The sequence below is a fragment of the Zonotrichia albicollis genome, chromosome Z (genome assembly GCF_047830755.1).
Source record: "Zonotrichia albicollis isolate bZonAlb1 chromosome Z, bZonAlb1.hap1, whole genome shotgun sequence".
Classification (NCBI taxonomy): domain Eukaryota; kingdom Metazoa; phylum Chordata; class Aves; order Passeriformes; family Passerellidae; genus Zonotrichia; species Zonotrichia albicollis.
Window position 1 is genome coordinate 47,896,896 of NC_133860.1, and position 20,293 is coordinate 47,917,188.

At 34.8% G+C, this 20,293-nt stretch overlaps 1 protein-coding gene across 47 annotated transcripts in view; it reads right to left on the bottom strand.

Annotated features, from left to right (window-relative positions):
* Positions 1-20,293, bottom strand: part of PTPRD (protein tyrosine phosphatase receptor type D) — a 1,168,317-nt gene that overhangs the window by 782,295 nt on the left and 365,729 nt on the right. For all 47 annotated transcript variants that reach the window (XM_074533114.1, XM_074533153.1, XM_074533152.1 and 44 more), the window contains one exon: positions 1,651-1,694. The gene's annotated coding sequence lies outside the window, so the exon portion shown is untranslated. The remainder of the gene's footprint in view (positions 1-1,650; positions 1,695-20,293) is intronic.

The following is a 20,293-nucleotide window of genomic DNA, read 5'->3' on the forward strand; positions in this document are numbered from 1 at the left end:
TATCCTAATTTAGGAAAATATCAGTTCTCCATTTGATCTCTAAATGTGTTGTTCAGACACTTCATGTGAATGATTCGTTATATTTTGCCACATACCATCTTTAAGGCTAGAAAATGGCATTTTCTCTTCTTGTCTTGTTTCTTCCCATTAAAAAATTATTTCTGACCATCTAGTGGCATTATCACGATACAACTTGGAGCACTGAAAAACAGCTCCAGAATAAAAATGCGTTTATTTATTGAGTATGATACAAATAACTCAGTTGCCTGAAATCAGTGTAGCTACAATATTGAGCATCGTATGCCAGATGTCTCTGAAAGTATACTGCATTCTCACAAAACACATCAAAGGAAAGGAAAAATGAAACTCATTAATTGAGGTAATAAAGATTTATGTTCAAGCAGTGAGGTGATGAAAATGAATACCACTGTGCTGAATGGAATGGAACTGTGACTATTGAAATGAATTGAAGATATACCTCAAGTGATTTCTGTGGCTTTAGGAGATTGCTTTTAAATTTGGGGAAAAAGAAAAATGAAAGATTCTCCCAGGAGCTAGCGCAGATGATCTTTTCCCAGTATTGCTCATTCCTTTGCCCCTTTGCATCTTTTTCTGTGTGTGCAGTGAAACAAGACTCATTTTCCTGTCTAGAGAACTTCTGTTTCTTTAGGGGCTGGGTTTAGTCTTTGCTCTAAATCCAAGTCCTAAATTCACCAAACCAAAGGCAAAATTTCAAGTGTGCTCATTTTCTCTGTTAAACTTCAGGATTATAGTAAATTTACTTTTTCCAAACAGACTTTTTGGTATCTTTAACATATAGAAATAAGTATTAGCAGCCAGCATTATAATGCAGCATGGTAGTAGTAGTTGTCCATATTAGAAACATTACACAAATTTTGCTGTTGAATAACAGAATGATGGGTTCTTTACTTAAAAAAATAAAAACCACCACCAACTTGCTGTTGGCCATTCCCTCCATATCAAGCAGTTAAGCTATTTCTGCTCAAGCTATGCCATTGAGTCTCTGGCATCTGAACCTGTTATTGAGATAAAGCAAAACTATATAAAACAAAACAATAGAAAGTAAAGCAATACAAAAATTGGAGAGAAAAATGTTTCCATTTAAAGCTCACTAAGTATGCCATGTGTGAGAGAGAGCGAGATGCAAATTGTATATTAGGTCTATGAAATTTTTTTTCATGATAAGAAGCAACTTTCTAAGTACTACAGAGAAAACAACTATTTCAGGTATAGATAAAGGAGAAACTCAGTGATTAATAGATATTAAACACATACTATTTGTTTTTCCTAAGAATAATTAATCTTCTTTCATTGTCTTTTCTAGAGTAGTCACCGGAAGGAACAAAGTAATCTAGGAGTGTTTTCTGTTGCTGCTTAAGTATTTGAGAATGATTTACTAAGAAGCATTAATTCTTAAGTTCAATGTACTCAATAAAAAGTTATCCCCGAAAAACAACCTAATGAAAAAGTTACTTTAGGTTAAGTCTGCATAAACAGTGCAGTGGGAGTGGCTTAGTACTTTAAAAATAAATGGATAACAGATTTCTTTCACTGAAACTCAATTTACAGTAACCATTTGTTATGATTACAATGAAAATATACCAAGGATAAAGAAATTTTATGACTTACTCTTCTCCAAGGCACATCCTGTTGTTTTGTCTCAGGATAGAGATCTAAAAAAGATTAAGAAACATTTGATATTACTGGTAGTAATAGTTGCTGTCAAATACCATGGTTCCCTTTATACATATATTTTTATTTGTTGATAGGTAGAGTCAGAAAGAATTATGATTTTCAACACCTCATACACATATTAAAGGAAAAATTAGCAAATGAAAACATAGATACTCCTGCAGCTCTCTTTTTCTTTCTATTAAACATGCTTCTGAATTTTGCTACAGATCTCATTATCATAGAATCATAGATTGGTTTGGGTTGGCAGTCACCTTAAACATCTTGTAGTTCCAACTCCCCTGCCATGGGCAGGGATGCCTTCTACCAGACCAGGTTGTTCAGAACCTGATCCAGCCTGGACTTGAATTCTTTAAGGGATGGGGCAGCCACAACTCCTCTGGGCAAACTCTGTTCCAGTGCCTCACCACTCTTATTGCAAAGAATTTCATTTTAGATTATATTCAAGTGCATTTTAAATTGCATTTTTCATAATCGAATGTTTGAATTACCTCATAAATGAAAGCCTACAATTATGCAGAATTCAGTTTTTGTACTACGGGTCACAATTTCAAAATATATACCTTCGTAGATCTTGAAACATATTTTCAAGCTTGAATCAGCTTGCAGATATTAATGACATTTAAAGACTGGCTCAGATAAAAACTCTATAATGCAAAACAGTTAAATTCACTGGTTTTGAGCCTGTATAAAACATTCTATTAAATATTATATATTTTTTCTTGGTTTTGGGATTTTTATAATCTATTTTTGATAAAGTATGGCTCAAGCAATAGCAATTTGATAACAATAATCAGGGTACGTTATGAACCTGAACTCTAACATTCTTCCATCTGAGTCCTTGATATTGTTGCAAGAAAAAACTCATCTGTGGAATTTTGGTATGCCACTGGATAATTTAGAAATATTTATAATAAAGGATGAAAGCGTAATCAGATTGATCTGAAAATTGACATTATATTCACAAGGGCTTTGACTGCATGCAATACCTATACTAACATTTCCAATATGCATATCTTAAGCTATTAATTTTTTGAAGAATGAAAAGTTCAAAAACCTTATTCCTCGATTTTTCCCACCAATTTTTCTGTCAGTATGCACTCCTACTATATAAACCCCTAGTATTAAAACTGTATAGACAATGTTCACATAAGTATTCAAAAAAATGCTTCTGTTCAGCAAAACTTATGGTGGTTTACAAGTATGAAGAGATGTAAGGTTTAAGAATAACAACAGATATATTTAGAGGGCCAACATTTACCATACCTTGGGTTTAACCCTGCAGTAATTAGAAATTATGAATCTCAACTGTCCAAATAGAAGTTTGATTACTTCCAGGAAGAACATATCAGTTAGTGGAGCCAGAAGACAAAACTAGTCTTGAGCAATTTGACTGTATAAATAAACAATACTGGAAACTGAGGTAGGATCAAGACTTTCCAAATATAATTTTGGGAATACGGATACCTGAGCAGAAATCAGGAAATGTAGAAATTACAGGATTTATATCAGGAAAGGTGTATAGTGAGTGCACTACCTGACTGACTATACAGCTTATTACAGCTCTATACATGTAGTTCCCCTGAAAAAAAAAAAAAAAAAAAAAAAAACCACAACAAAAAACACCCAAACAAAACAACAAAGGCATGCAAGAAATCAAACTAGCCTGCAAAAAAAAGACCAGCTCTAACAAATCTAAATGCACTAAATTATTTGTAGTATTTAGTATTCAAATCAATTGGGCTTTGAGTTTCCTTGTTTCATGAGCTGAATTATACTCTGGCAAGTTATTCAAACTTTTAAACATTGCAAGGTTAAATTTGTAATTAGCAGTGGCCTTACTGTAAAATAATAATTTGCTCCTTTAGAAACTAATGGAATTATCTAAACACTGTGAATGCCTTCCACAGCTCACCTTTAAGAGCAGTGACTGATCTTGTCACTTGTCAGATTTCTTAAAGGGTTTTAAGCAGTGTTTACTGATAAATATCTATATGGAGTACATGAGAAAGAGTACATCATATTTTGGAAGAATTCCTTTAATTTTCTTTAGGGTGATAGCATATCCTTGAAGTGAAAGGCAAGGTTACTGAATTCCTTAGATTTAGAAGTTAGATTTAGAATGTTTAACTTTAACTTTTAAGTTAGACATCAGTGAAAACAAGAAGGGCTATTTCAAAGTGCGTAATTCATAACATTTTAAAAAACCTCCAAATTTGTAACCTGCAAGATTTTCTTTCACACGGCAAATTCCTAAATTTAGGATGTCATTCTCTGGCTAATAATTATGCAACAACACCAAATAGTTATTCTTCAAAGCAATCAAACCATTTGCATCCTGTGATGGCTCATCACCAAAGTGAAGTATATTTTGCTGCCAAGTCACATGTTTCTCTGTGAAACAGGTACTCCCTTCTGCCACCCTTAATCCACTCCTCAAAATACTAATTTTACTCTTGTGTTCCTTTATCACTTAAAATCAGAGGTATTGGGCCACAGTCTATCCAGACATAATCACTGGCTTCGAGCAACAGTTTAATCTTCTATAACACGTGTCAGTTTCCCTAGATCTAAAGATTATTTATGTTTTACTTGGAAGACTAATGTTGACAAAAAGACAAAAAAAAAAAAAGAGTTACTGTTAAGAAAACAGACAGGAACTGAAGGAAAAAAAAATGGTATGCACTGAACCTAAACAGACATCAAAGATGGTTTTTGAGCTTTTATGAATATGTTAATAACGCAAATAGGTTTCTGGGACAATGATATTTGGCCACTGTGAATTAATTCCTTCTTCCCTTATTTACATTGCTATCAATTGAAAACGAGGACACTGAAGTTACATGGTACAATGATAAACTGTAAATGAAGACTGTGTTTGGGTGTCCACCTTCCCAGCACCTCAACAGAAAATAATCTTACTTCTGACTTCACCTGGTAAAGCATTAGACTGTGAATGAGCTATTTCATAATCCCGCTCCTTTCATGTTGTCTGGAAAAAGAACGAAACAACCACCACAGAAGGGCATAACAGCTTTTTTCTTTAAAGAAATATCAGTATTTTGGGATCTGAATTTTGATACTGTCTTTAAATAGCACATTTGTTGTTCTCTGAACTCCAAGGCTTGCTCCTTTCTCACTGTATGCTCATGATGTATTTCATGTAGAAAAGGGGAAAAAAAAAACCCTCTTCTGGACAGTAGATTGCTGCACTCAAGAAATTTTTTCTGGTTTTGTGGGGGTTTTTTTGTTTGTTTGTTTGTTTTTGTTTTGGCTTTTTTATTTGTTTGTTTTTAATGCATTTTGTTGAATATGTTATAAATAATGCCTAAGCCCTAAGACTTGTGAAAGCCATTTTGGTATGTTGAAGATAGGTGTAGATTTGCCAAAACTCGTAAGTCATCAATGTGATTTTATCAATGTGATCTCATCAATGTGATTTCTAAAGCGACCCATAGGGTAGCTGTTCAGTTGCTTTCCCAAGCAGCTAATTCCTTTAAAAATCCAGTCTGCAAGTCATATCTCGGAGTTCAAAATTAAAGAGATAACACAATGCCTAGACAGATGCATCAACAGCTATTCTGAGATTATTATGGAGGCATTTTAATCAAAAGCATTTGATCCTTTTGCAACTGGGACTGAGGGGAAAAACAGGGTATCTGCTATGATGATATGTGTGAATACTACTCCTATGGTTATAAAACCACTGTGTAAAAATTAACCTTATTTATGGAATGGTATTTCTTATTAAAGTTGCGGCTTTAATCTGGCTCTGACTATTGTGCCAACCCTGAAGTGTTAGTCAGTAGTATGAAATATTTACTATTTGAGACAAAGAGGAGACAAACAGTGGTAAAATGGGGAAAAAAATCTATCAAAATTAAACCTCTCTTGAAAATACATTCAATTACTGAAAGAACTTGAAGTACTTAACCTTTAATGTATAAATATTTGCTTTATATTGCTTTATTGGGAATTTCAAGCTAAGAAATCTGTGGTAGTTAATTTTCTCGATCTCTGTCAAGAATCTTCTTTGCAAAGGCCAGTCAACTAGGGAATATCGAATTGCTCACAACATCTTGTCAATTATAGGTAAATAGACACACTAGAACAGCAAGAGGGTTCAGAATGGGGAAACTAAATTAAATAATTATTTTTGTACCAAGATCCTTCTGCTAGGGAAGAAGTAAACCATACTTTTTAAAGCTATTGCTAAATAGCAATAAAAATTATGCTATTTCAGCCTAAATTTAGACAGATGTTCCTCAAGTATGATAGTACAGTGGTGAGTAAGCTTGCTGCAGCATGCAATTTGGGCCCAAATCACTGAGATTGTGTATTTCCTTTAAGTTTGTAAAGAGTTCCTTTACCATAAGAAAGCAAAAAACTTAAGCATCTGTGAATCTGCATGCTCATACTGTAGTTGACTCCTATTCTGCTCTTATACATTTGATACAGAGTTACACTTAATTGTTATACAATAATGACCTAATAAATGCAATAACTCTTCATCGTATACATTCTGCATCATACTTTGTAAAAGTGCATCTGAACATTATTCTTTCAAAATCTCCGGGGGACTCTATTTACTGACAAAAATAGTAGTTATAGTAATTTCTTAATTAGCTAAATAGCACTACCAGATATCAATTCAATCTAGTACATCCCAAGCAGATCCATCACTATCTCAAGCTCTTTGAGCCTCGCTTTGGGTGCTGAAAAAGGACTGTCATACTTTGACCTCAACCAACAGCTAAGCCCCACACAGCCACTTGCTCAATCCTATGCCAATGGGGAGAGAACATGAAAAGTAAAAGGTAGTTAAGCAAGGAAAGGAAAAGTTGTGCACACAAGCAAAACAAATCAAGGAATTAATTCACAGCTACCCATGGGAATGCAGGTGCTCAGTTATCTCCAGGGGAACAGGGCCCATCATGCACAGAGTTACTTGAAAGACAAATATCATCTTTCCAAATGTTCTGCTCTCCCTTCTTCTTCCACCCACTTTATATACTGGCATGGTGCCACAGGGTCTGGAATATGCCTTTGGTCAATTGGGGTCACCTGTTCCAGCTGTGTCTCTTCCCATCCTCCCAAGAACCCCAGTCTCCTCACCAGTGTGGCAGTACAAGAAGCAGAAAATGTTTCAGTTCTGGGCAAATCCTGCTCAGTAAATAACAAAAAGATCTTGATATTATCAATGCTGCGTTCAGCAATTCAGAACCAGCCCAATTACAGCCACAATTGTACCATATTATCAGACTGCAGCTCTGACATCAACATGTCACACCACTATACTATTACATGGATGGGAAGATAATATTAGTCTATGATGTCTGCTTAATTTTTACCAGACAAAATGCTTTCTGTGCAATACATATAGCATTGAATAGCAATATTTCTACAGATATTTCATTAATATTTATGCATCTGCTTTATGCATTTACTTTATAATTTCTTTTTCTGTATTACACTTATTTTATGCTTTTCTTTATGTAACCCTGATGTAGACACAACAAAAATATGTGCAGCATTCTCAGACGGCACTGTTCATCCAATAATCAAATCCAAGCTATGTGATTTGCCCTCTGATTTTCACCACGGTAAACTCATTTCTAAGTTCTACCACTACTGATTTGAACACTCCTCTTTTTAAGTCTGGATCTCAGATCATAACATCTCCAAGAGCTGCAGAGCATACTAACTTCCAACATAAGTCTAGAAGCAATATCCCCACCTATTACCAGCTTGCTTATCTCACTTTAAGATTTTTTGTGAAGGCTGCCCCAAATAAATACTTAATCGTACCTAAGGAAGGTTGTCAACTAGCTCTAAAACTTACCAAAAACTCCAAACCAAGCCAAGCAAACCAAACCAACAAAAGAAGAAAAGAAATGTGTAAACACTCCTATCTTCCTTTTAGTTTTACCATTTCTGTATATGTAGAAGACATACCATGCACAAGTAGAGATACTCCATCTACTTCAAATTCATGCTTGACATGTCCTTGTGTTTACATGACTTTGTCCTCTCAAAAAAAATCCCTGTCACTGAAAGCCTCACTTTTATTCTTCTCTGCTCCTTCTATGCAGTCATAACCAGTTACGTTCTATGTCTTTCTCCAGTCTCCCAAATTTAATAAAAACAGCTATGTAACTATGGTATCTTCATCACCAAAAGCATGGCCCTTTTTTACAATTGCAACTTTTTGGCTTATGTACATTTACCATTTTCCCTGAGTAACTTGACAGGAATTATCTCATCATGTAGTTTGCACTCTATTTGAAACTCCCCTGGCAATGTACAGAACATTAAAAAGCTTTTGCTGCTATCCAGTTATCTTTTCTGGTTCTAGTTTTAGTATTATTTCTTTCTGAGAAAGTATCTCAGAAGCCAGAGTCTCAGACCTCTAAATAAAATGGAATTTTCTTCCCCATATCTTGGCTGCTAGTGCTTTCCTTCCTGTAGAACTGTAGATTGAAGCACGATAATTTTCGAGGTAAGTTTTTTGTCAAACTGAATCTTGAGACATCACTAATATCAGTGGGATAGGAAGTTTGTTTGGCACAGTTTACACAGAGGAAAAAGAGGACTCCCATAAAGAAGATGGAATAAAGTTCATTCTTTATAATAATGAACTTTAAAAAATCTGTTAAGAAACTGTTTTACTCTAAGGAACATATAGTAAAGCGCTGACTAAAATAGCTTGCTTCAACAAACACATAAGTGGTAATATGAGCAAATAACAAAGGGACAAAAAGCCTTTCAAAATATGCTCTCTCTCACACACAGCATAATAGTCTGTTGTTACAAGGAAGGGATAACATTCTATCCAATGCCTGCTTTTCATGCTATACAATTTGTAAAACAGCTCTTTCAGAGATGTGTTTCTGAGCCAGCAGGCTAACTTTGAGTTCATGACTCATGCAGAACCCAACTCACAAGACCCAAAATGACCGCTCTGCTTTTTGTAGTTGTTAAATTCTGTGCAAAATGGGACAGTTTGTACAGGGAAGGCTGAGCAGAACTTCAGTCCACAGTAATCAACATTTTTTTCTCCCATTGAAAACAAAACAGCTAGTATTACAAATTTAATTACAAGTCATAGGAAGTTGGGACAGCTTTATTTTATCAAGAATATTCTCTACCTAGATATAGCTGGAGTGGCATGGAAGTGCAATTGTCATTGCTAGCGGTTAGTATAAAAAAAATTACCACTACAAGGAGAAGAAATGTCTCAGGAATTTTTGGGAGAAAGCTCAAAGCTAAAAATGGAAGATACTGATCTACATCAGTTTGAAAGACATTAAACATTGGAGAAAATCCACTGTAAAACACATTTATTCTTATCATTTTAGTCCAGTTACAGGCAGTTTCTTAGTGTAGTGTTCATGATTTTCACCGCTTAGCTCTGCACACAAATATGCAGAGCATGTGAATGAAGTATTAATATATTCTAGAGTCAGATTTCAGCATTCAAAATTCAAATTCACTTGCTAAAAACTGGTACAACAAAAGCATATTAAGAATCATGTGATAAAACACTGAGGAGTCCTCAGCCTGTGCTAAGACCCAGCACCCGAATTTTGCATTGTTCAAGGCCTTTAACTGAAATTAGCTCCTGTCTGTCACTCTGTATTTAATGCTCACTAACCATTGTATTATATTTTGTGCACTTCTGAAGCAGATCTTTCACATCAGTTTCATGTAGAAGGCATCTTGTTTGTAGTCCTAGGATACTAAATGAACTGAAGCCTAGGCAGTGGAAGAAGATTAATTTAAAAAGCCTGGTCCAAACTCTAATTAAACAGTGTGAACATGTGTTTTTAAAACAGAGTTTTACTGTAACCCACTTTAGTTGTAAATCTTAAAGCAAAGCAAGACAACTTTACATTTGTGGATGATGCAATTAAAAATAAAAGACAAATAGAGGAGATATTAATTCCAAGATCTAGTTGCTTGAGCAAATAATATTTCTAGAATGCTACTATTTCTGAAATGCTCAGTTGTAAACACTTTCAAAAACATCTGCATATGAAACAAACTGTAAAACTATCTGTGACATGTCTGTGATGTCAACAGATGATGTGATATAGCAAATATTTAATACAGCAAGCCATCAACAGCGGGTGGATTTTTAGAAAGATCTACATTAATTTTTAACCAGATAAGTAAACATGAGGTGTCATTTTCTTAAAACTAAATTAAAGTAAAAGAAATGTAAACACATTAAAATGTCTAAGTTATAATCAGCCACCTATTAGTTTATTTCTCTACTTTAGTGGATTAATTTCTCTCTTTTTCTTTTTAACTCCAAAGGAATTGTATGATACTAAAGACAGAAACTATTTAAATTTGTAGACATGCAACCAGATATTTCTTGGAGACAAAATTTCTGGCTTTATTAACTTTTCTGGCCAGGTCTACCTTAAACCTTCATAATCCATTTATAATAAAATCAGAAACTATTTACTTGCTATACAGCACCAACAACTATATCTGAATTAAAGTGTCTCTAGCAAGGAATTAAATATTTGTATATATTTTTTCCTTTTCATATTATATATGATACAGCAAAATAAAAATCAGAAGAATAGTAATTCCTGCCTTATGTAATACAAGTACTCATGAGTATAAAATTTATTTCCTAATATGTTCCATAAGGTTGAAGTCTTCTTTATTTTTGCTACTCACCTTTCAACAAGCCCTGTTTCTGAATCATGACAAATGATTCTTTACATATTAGGACACTCAGTTCACACTGATGAACTAACAAATTAAAATGTAATATAAAATGATGACACTGAGAATGTAAAAGACAGTCCTTTTGATGTCAGGAAAGAATTCATCATTAGGCCAAGATTTGCCCTTTAATTAAAACATTACCACACTGATAATGTTGAACAAAATGCAGTTTTGAGGAATTCAGGGAAATAACACTAAAATGACAGAAGTTATCACACATTTTTTGTCCTGAAGCAGCCATATTTCATTACACATAACTGAATGTTAGAAAGCAGTCTAGTGTGTTTTGCCATCCTTGTCTCAGGCTAAGGTAATCATTAGTCTTAGAGTTTTTCTCTTCCCCCCTGCCTTTCTTTTTTACCTGTGCTTACCCAAAAGGAAAATGAGCAATGGTACTTATCAGCATAATGCATACATCACTGATACCGAAGGCAACTTTCCATGGCTGAAGCCATAGGTTAGCTGCAAAGCCATTAGTGATTAAAAATAAAAAAATAAAAACAAATATCTGTGAATCTAGGCTATAGCTGAGTGATAAAGGCAGAAAAGTCCCAAAACATGACAATATTATTTGCATCAGTATTGGATCAGAAAGGCTGTTAAAAGACCAAGCAAGAGAGGTGAAAAAATTATCCAAAAAGGGATTGAAAACAAACTTCCTAAAAGAAGAGTGAGAATTATGTCATTGTCGGATCTCAGGATCTCAGTCCTGAGGTGCCGGGCCACTGAGACCACCCTTGGGGGGCTCGGGAGTCCTGGAATGTTGCCAGAAGTGTCTGGTGGCAGGACTTTGACCCTACACAGGAGACGACAAGGATGAGGGCTTCACCGGGGTGAATGGCGAAAAGATTGGTTAATTAGAGGGTGAGACACAGGGTTTAGGATTTCTGTACAGGGGGGTTTAGAGAAGTAAGATGGAGGAATTGGGGTGTGTCCTGTCCTTCTTCTTCTTCTTCTTCTCCTCCATCTTCTTTGGTGATGGTGGCACTTTTGGATTGGTTATTACTGAAAGTGCACCGGGTAATAAGAATAAATGGTATTGGGGAAAAATGATAAATATTGTACACGTAACCATGGGTATAAAGATAGGTGGCTGTACGGAGGGCGGCACAGTGTGCTCATGGCTGACTGCTGAGCAGATCTCTGTCGGGCTGAAAGAACATCTTTTAGATAAACAATTAATAAACATAAAAACCGAAAGAAGAACTGAAGCCTCTTCTCGTCCTTCGATACGCAGGCTGCCCCAAGGCCACTCCGGGCCTTTCCAGGCCCTTCAAACAGCCGAAAACCATATATGTCATAAATTTTTCAATCATGTATTTATTTGCACTCAGTCTAGAAAAAATATTTGCCTGAAAGGATTTTTTTTTTCTGCACAAAAGGATTGTAAACATCAGATTATAAAAATAATACAATCATTAAAACACCCTTAAGATCTTAAGGACAAAGACTTTAGACTAAAGAGATGCTAACATTTCAGATTATTGAAGATGACACATTCAGGTTTTAAAAAATTATTAGGTTTTTTGGACTTGCTTTAGTTTTGTTATCTCTGTTTTAATTTCAGGTTGCACAAATTAGATTTTAGTAATTCTCATTTCAATTTTATATCTTTCAAAGATATCTGCATATGAAAAAGGTTATTTATTATATTAGTTATCAATAGCCTATAATCTTTCCAAAGTTTCATGAAATTTCATAAATAACTTCTGTCTACAATCACTGGTGAAAAATAATATATCAAACAAAAAAACCATTATAAATTAGACAAATTTAATTTTCTGATAAAAAGGAAGTCTCAGAATGAAGAAGCATCATTCTATATGCAGCTATTCTTGGAAATAAAAATATTAGTTTACCTAGGAATCATGTTTCCAGAGAGCTAGATGTTGTTTATATTCTCTATTATTTATTAATTAAATTAGAACATGTTTGCTATCTGTATCTTTTATCAAGTCTCCATTTTATCAGGGAAAAAATCTTTAGTTATTGTATCAAAGGATTAATATGATAGGCATAACTGAGACTCACATGTTGGGCTTTTGCTGACTTCACTGAAGGATCAGCTATTCTTTATATTCCTGCAAGATGGAAGACTGTTTTTGTACATAAAAGTAACCTAGGTTAAGGCAGAACTTCACAAAATAATTTTGTTTCTCTTAACGTATCCATGCTCTCAACTTATACTGTTTACTCTGAAATACAGTGAATTTGAGGTTGAATGCACAACATATTTTTGTAATTCATCCATAATTTATTAGTCATATCAAATATTTTACTTAAAACCTACCTATACATACTACAGAATGATAAAGTTTTATAAAGAGAATTAAAAAGTCAGCATTGTTATCATAAAAGGAAGGTATTAAATCTCTTCTTAAGTTTAATTATGAAAACAGAGAAATCATGGGGTTCAGTAACAGTAACTTTTGTTTCTACCAGAGGAAAGCTAAAGATTTTTAAACAGAATAGAAATTAGAGAAATTATTATGTTTCCATAGCATCTTGGTTTTGCCTGAAAGGGTGAGAGAATTTGATTCCTGTGACTGCTTTAAAAAGTTCAATAATATAAACATTTGGATGTAAAAATCTCACATGTGCTCAATTTCAATTTAAATACTACCTTTGCTGTTGTTTAAAGCTTATTTTGTAATGGTGGAAATGTCTTTTTCTACTTTTCCAAATATATACTAATATTTAGGTAGGGTTTACTCTACCTTTTTTTTAAGATGAAATGTACTGCTACTATATAACTGCATTCTTGGCTGCTGAAAATACGAAAAATACAACCCAAAAGACAGATCTTCTGGACCAACTTCACTTTTTGTGGTATAACTGCTTCTCATGTCAAGTTTTTCCTTTGTTTTCACATTCCAGTGATGTTTGTATGAAGGGCCATTTAGGAGAAATTACACACAGAACAGAATACATCATTTTAGATGCAGTCATTGCTAACAAGAAACCCACGGATTTTGTCTGTGTGTGTGCCTGTGGCTGTGTGTCCATGTGTATTTTCTGTCTGTAAGTCAAAGTTCTTGCGCAGTTTTAAGCACATGGTTACAACCTACTTCTTTTCTTGCTGCAAAAGACAGCTTGATGAATTTGTATGACTTGGTGACTCATTTCCACAAACTCATAACTCCTGAGCTTAAGATGGATACCCAAATTAAGGTTAAAATAGATTTATAGCTAGAGTACAACTTACCGTCTGACTACATTCAAAGGCACTGTATAACCGACGATGAGTGTAGGAATGACTTCTGGTTGTTTCTGCCATAGTTATTAAGCCATTGACTAACTTAAGGTAAAAAACATCCCTGGAGGTCACCAAGGCTAACAATCTCTTTGCGTGGTCCACCAGTAGTGGTCAGTGTGGTTGGCTCAGTACAGTATATACAGATTGTATATGAACAGTACAGGGTCAGAAAAACACTAAGACTGGTACTTCAGGTTAAATACTTGATTGGTTTGGTGTGTTTGGTTTTCTTTGGTTTAGTGTTTTGGGGTTTTTTATTGTTTTGGGTTGTTTTTTTTGGCTTTATCTTTGGGTTTTTTTGGGGGGGTGGGTATTTTTTGGCGTTTTTGAGAGGAGGTTTTTTATTTTGTTTTATTTTCCATAGAGACAGAATTAATTATTGTATTATTTGTATTTTTGTATTGTATATTATGGAAGCATTGGTTTCTTCTGGAAATATTTATCACATGTTAATCAGAACTATTTCTGATTACTGAACTGTTTCTGTTTACTTAACTGTTTCACTCATTTTAAAATGGTGAAGACAGAGCAAGGGCACCTCTTGTCTTCACATATGCCAGTATGATTCAAGTTCCACCTAAAACTGCATTTTGTATCTACTCTGATCATAGGCCTTGCTACGTCCATCTGCTGCTTTTCTTCTTTATTTTCAGTAAATCTTCTTCTGTGGAGTTTTATTCTTACTGTGATGTTGCTCAAGCAGTACAGGAGTTACAGGATTCTGACTGCCAGGAGACCTGCCCAGAAGATCCACTTACAGCCAGTTGTTGATGTGCCCCAATCCCACAGAGCCTACAGACAGACCACAGCTGCTGAACATTGTGTAAGAGAAACAGGACAGTGGAGATAGATGACCAGTAGGATAAGCTCAATGTAGAAATAAAAAGCAAAGAATATACATTCTAGAAGTCTGAAAGTCCAAACACCAGTGTCAAGGCTGACTTTGTAAGAATGGAATGAATATTATAATAACCTTATAAGAGAACAGGTGATTTAGGACTTCTGTGAATACGTGATCCTGCAGTCTACTGCATTCCCCAGGAAGAGGTGGTGTTGCAAATGAGAACCTCTACTTAAGAGTGGAGAAAGAGAGTCTTGCTCTTTTTAGAGAAGGCAGATGATTATCTCTCTGGGTAGAGTAGGTTTTCTAGAAACAAAGTTCCTAAGACTGGATATTTTTCAGAGCCCTTCTTTTTTTGTATTGGGATGAAATTTAGTCACGACACCTGTACTTGCAAGGTGATTTCCCAGAGCTCAAGCAAAGTAACTAGTGGGGTTTTTTAAAATCTTCTCTCAGTGCTGGCTACTGTTTGCTTTTTAAACCTTGAAGCAATTGTTACAGGTTACTTTGTCTATATCCTAAATTTATTTTCCCTCTGGAAGAATAATGATCTTTCTATCTCTTTCTTTTAAATATGACTTCACAGCAGCTAAAAGCTTGCATTGAATAACATTTTAGCCCTAAGCTAATACAAGCTGGACCAGATGCCAACAGAGAGGCTTAGAAGAGGAGTGCCATGGAGATGACAGACAAACACCTCCCAGTAAGGACAGGCTGAGAGAGTTGGGCTTGTTCAACCTGTTGAAGAGAAGGCTCTGGATAGGTCTTCTAAAAGCCTGGATTTAGGAGCCCTTTATTTAGGGAGTGTAGTGGCAGGATGAAGGGTAATGGTTTTAAACTGAAAGAAGAGAAATTTTGATAGATATTGAGAAGTAATTTGTAATTTGACTGGGAAGTAGATGATCTTGAATAAAGCTTCAAATATCGTAACTCAGAATGTCCTCCACTCTTTTTCTTTCTCTTTTTCTTTTTCTTTTTCTTTTTCTTTTTCTTTTTCTTTTTCTTTTTCTTTTTCTTTTTCTTTTTCTTTTTCTTTTTCTTTTTCTTTTTCTTTTTCTTTTTCTTTTTCTTTTTCTTTTTCTTTTTCTTTTTCCTTTCCTTGTTTTTTGTCCTTTTTTTTCTTTCTTTCTTCTTTCCTCTTTCTTCTTTCTTCTTTCTTCTTTCTTCTTTCTTCCTTCTTTCTTCTTCTTTCTTCTTCTTTCTTCTTCTTCTCCTTCTCCTTCTCACAGCTTTTATTGCTAAGCATATTGTGGTATGATATAGAATATCCCTGTAGTCATTTAGGGTCAGTTGTCCTGGCTGTATCACTTCCAACTATTTGTTAGTCCTCAGCCTCCTTGCTGATGGTGTAGTATGAGAAGCAGAAAGTTCCTTGAGACTCTGTAAATGTTGCTCAGCAACAACTAAATAATTCCAGTGGTTAACACGCTTTTCATCACAAATCCAAAAACATACAAACTATGAAGAAATTTATTCAGGGCAAGGCCAGTATATTTTATGTTTCTTATAGAGGCATCTCCTGTTTCTGAAGCCTTATCTGTCTGAGCAGATTTGACAATACTGGCTAGTAGAACACTGGCTCTACAGCTTCTGTTTTGCCTAGGAGTGATCAAAAACCAAAGAATGATGCCCACTCTGCAACCAATATTTCTAGTCTATTTTCCACAGGATTTGTGATGCAGATGACTTTAAGAAATACTCAGACATTCAGGAAAAGGCTTGCTGGTCCTCTTAGACAGCTGTTGATTTTCTTAACAAAACACCCTAACATAGAAACTCCATACTTCAGTTGAATTAATCAGTCTTGCACTATCTCCTTTTAACTGATAAGCATATGATCAGCATGACAAATATGACTGTCCAACTCTACTTTATGTTGAAGGGAGATGTTGAGACTCATCAATTATTACAGTACCTTCATAGGAGGCAGATTTTCAAGAAGTAAATCACATTTATCTTTGGGTAGTATTCATCAATCTCTCTGGAGCAATGAAACTCTAGGATATCATGTTCCATATCAGAAGAGGTAGGTTCATGTAATAGTAAGTTCTCATCTAGAGATTTCAGAAAGTTCTGGTGAAAATTATTCTTGGAACAAGTCAATTCAGCTACACACTAATGCTGACTTAAAGGACAATGAGTGTTCTTAAGAGAAATGTGTTATTGTCAGATACATTAAGGCTCCAGCTGAAAAGACACCAGAACTGTTTGAGCTGTCTTTGGACACTGATGGGCTGGCCAGAGAGGGGAAGATATGAAGACACAGTAGCCAAGTCAGTTTCACAGTTGAGGTTGCAGTGAACGAAGCAGAAGTCACTTGTCATACTCTCTCATATATCCAGAGAATGTGGGTAGGTGTGAAAGTTCTTGTCCCCTACAGTAGGGAAAAAAGATGATACGAACATAGGTGAAGGATTTATCTTCACAGGACTTTATGAGGAGCCCCTCTTCAGGAAGAGGCACCTGATCTCCTTGTACATAGTCTCTCAGTGTAGAAAAGCGAGGTCCACAAGTTCACAGTCATATTGACAACAGTAAATCCTATTGACAACACAATCAAGGAAGTCATGATGTAGGACTATGAAGAATTAGCATGGCAAAGGTCTGTTCAAAAGGAGACCGTTGAGAATAGAGATAGTAGTATACACAGAAAAGACAAATCAAATAATCTGGATAATATACATAACTTCTCAACACAAAATTTCAATAAATTTCTGCTATTTCTAACTCACTGAATCTTCTTCTTCTTGATACTCACGGTTTTGCCACATTTTAGCAGTCTACCAAATAATTGCCCCCAGGAAGAAACAGCTAGTTTGAGATGTAAAGGTTCCATGGAAGACCATTGTTTTTCTTCTTTCCTGCCTGTTCCCATTTCCTCCTGCCAGTAACTCAGTGGTAAACTTGGGAATTAACAAACAGCTAAGAGGTATTTTACATTATCCATAATGATCATATTTTGGTAATTTTTTTATCCTACTCTCTCCTTTTAGAATATTGTGAAGGATATCTAGACTGCAATGAGTTTAATACATCCAATCCAAAAGGTTCAGAAATGCATTTTAGAGTATTGTGATATTACAATACCAAGACTGCCACAAGAACAAGGAGTTTTGTTTTGTGATATTTCTGTTCTCATTGTTCTGAGATTGTCATGAAGATGGATTCTATACAGTTTCCTGCTTTATTTTTGCACTCTTTGTTATGAATATGGTCTGATTTTGTGCCAACCTTTGTCACTAGAATGAAAATGAGAATACATTATGAAAACTAAAATGTAATCAGCATTAAAATTCTGTGATAGCTCATTCTTGTGACAAAGAGATCACTGGGAAAGAATGACACGAAATTAATCAATTATAGTGACAGTCTCACGATTGTAATAAGAATAGAAAGTGGCACTACATTTTGTGCATTTACATAACTGAGGGATGGTTTAAAATTAACTCATTCATATCTGCAGGTTCACTTATTTTCCTGGAAAAACATAACTGCTGCATTTTGACTACTGACCATAGATAGTGAGCGTGTTTGATATATAGAAAAATCTCAGATTCTTCTTATTGTTTAGTCATTCCCCAAAATTTTCACAATCTCCTTCTAATTTTCTTTGTTCCTGCCAGAACGTGAAAAGTCTCATCATCAGTACCTAAGGCATAGCCATATATTCTGAACATGCTGTGAAAAGGAAAACAGAAATGCTCCTTTGGAAATAAAAAAAATAAAAAGGATAGAGAGGGAGAGAAAGAAGGAAAGGACCCTGAAATTCTGTTCTTTGGATTATTTTGTGTTCTGGTTTTTGGTTTGAGGTTTTTTTTGTTGGTTTTTTTTCTTTTTTTTTTTTTTTGTTGGTTTTTTTTGGTGTTTTTTTTTTCCCCAGATTATTTTATGTCTTTTCTTAACTGGTTTAAAGAAGATACATTAAAAAAATATATTTTCAGGAATACCAGAAGAATACAAATATAAGGGCGTTCAGAAAGTTGTTCTGTCTCGTTGCTGGTTCTTTGTTTATTGGATATGAGGCAGTATTATCAAACTCCACCAATAGACCAGGAGACCAAGGGCTGAGGTCTCAGGGTAGATTAATTTGGCTACACACTCCAAATAGGCAGATTTTTACTGGCAGAAGAGGACTACAGTGCCCTTCACAAATCAATGGGATCTCTAGAAAAATTAATCAGGGAGAAACTGAATGGAAACACCCAGAGTTGTCCTTGCTGTAGCTGGATCTTGCTAAATCCCAAGGCAACTTAAACCATGGAAAATTAATAAAAAACCCCAAACTCTGAGAAGCATACAAACTCATTCAACAATGGACAGAAGCAACCTTCAGCTAAGAAGGAGCTATCTTGTATGCAGACATGGAAGACTTTTGGCATGGAAGCCTAAAGTCTGGTCAGGATTTTTTGACCACTTTCCTCAATATCTTACATTTAGCATTTTCCAAAGACAAAATAAATAGGAAGGAACAGCTGTTATGATATGGTTCAGCATGGTTTTGATAACATTATAGACACTATCTTTACTAAGAGATGTGTTCATTTACATGTGACTTTCATTATTTAAATGTTACAGTGCTCTTCTTAAGTCTGTCTACATGTTTATAAAAACTGAAGAAAATTAAATGTTCCCTGGTTCCACTGATCCTGATGCTTCACTAGATTTGTGAGTATGAAACTGGAAAATGCTACAGAATTTTGTCTGTTAGCTGGATACCTAGCAAAAAAAAAAGTGTTCTGGAGGTTTCACTCCTGCTGTTTGAATTCTTTCCATCATAGTACATTTTCATAGAGCTGAAGGTGGGATCTGATATGAAACAACCCTCTTTATAGATAAATGTGGCTGTCAAGTTATTACACTGCTATATTTTCTCTTCATTACAGCTGTCTTACGGTTAGCAAATCATAAAGAGTAGAGCTTCTGATACACTAAAGCATTCTTAACCACTAGGAAATTCTTTTTTTCCTTCCTGCAAAAGATCACTGTTGAGGTATTCAAGTAAAATGCTGCTCAGAGAAATGCTGAGTATCAAGAAAATGTCCGTAAGATCATTTTTGTAACATATTTTTTATATTATTGAGTTTTAAAAAAGAAAAAATATTAATTCCACAATTTCTATTTTGCTGCTAAATGATATTCAAAATGTACCAAATAATCAATTATGGAATTTACAGAATTGCCATATAATCTTCTGAACTAATATGTGTTTTACTTATTTTAACTCAAGAATTTTCAAAACCAATTCTAATGTTAGCACTGTTGCTAAATCTACGTTTAATAGGGTACATATTTTTCATAGGCTAGGATTGAGTTAATTTTTTCTTCATAGCTGGTGCAGTGCTGTGTTTTGGATTTAGTATGAGACTGTTGACAACACACAAATGTTTTGGTTCTTGCTAAGTGTGTTTATCCTAAGTCAAGGATTTCTTTGTGCCACATTTTCTGCAGCTGAGGAGCTCTACAGGAATCTTGGACGGACATGGCCCGGATGAACAATCCATACTGGCCAAAGGACTATTCCGTGCTACAGATTGTCGTGTATAGTATATACATGACCAGGAACACCTGATCACTGCCTTAGGATAGGCTGAGAATTGGTCAGCAGTAATAAGCTGTAATGTGCGCTGTTTTTTTCCTCTTAGGTTTAATTCTTCTCTCCCTACTTTTCATAGAAATAGTTATAATAATAATAAAACGTAATTTATTATTATTATTGTTGTTGTTGTTGTTGTTGTTGT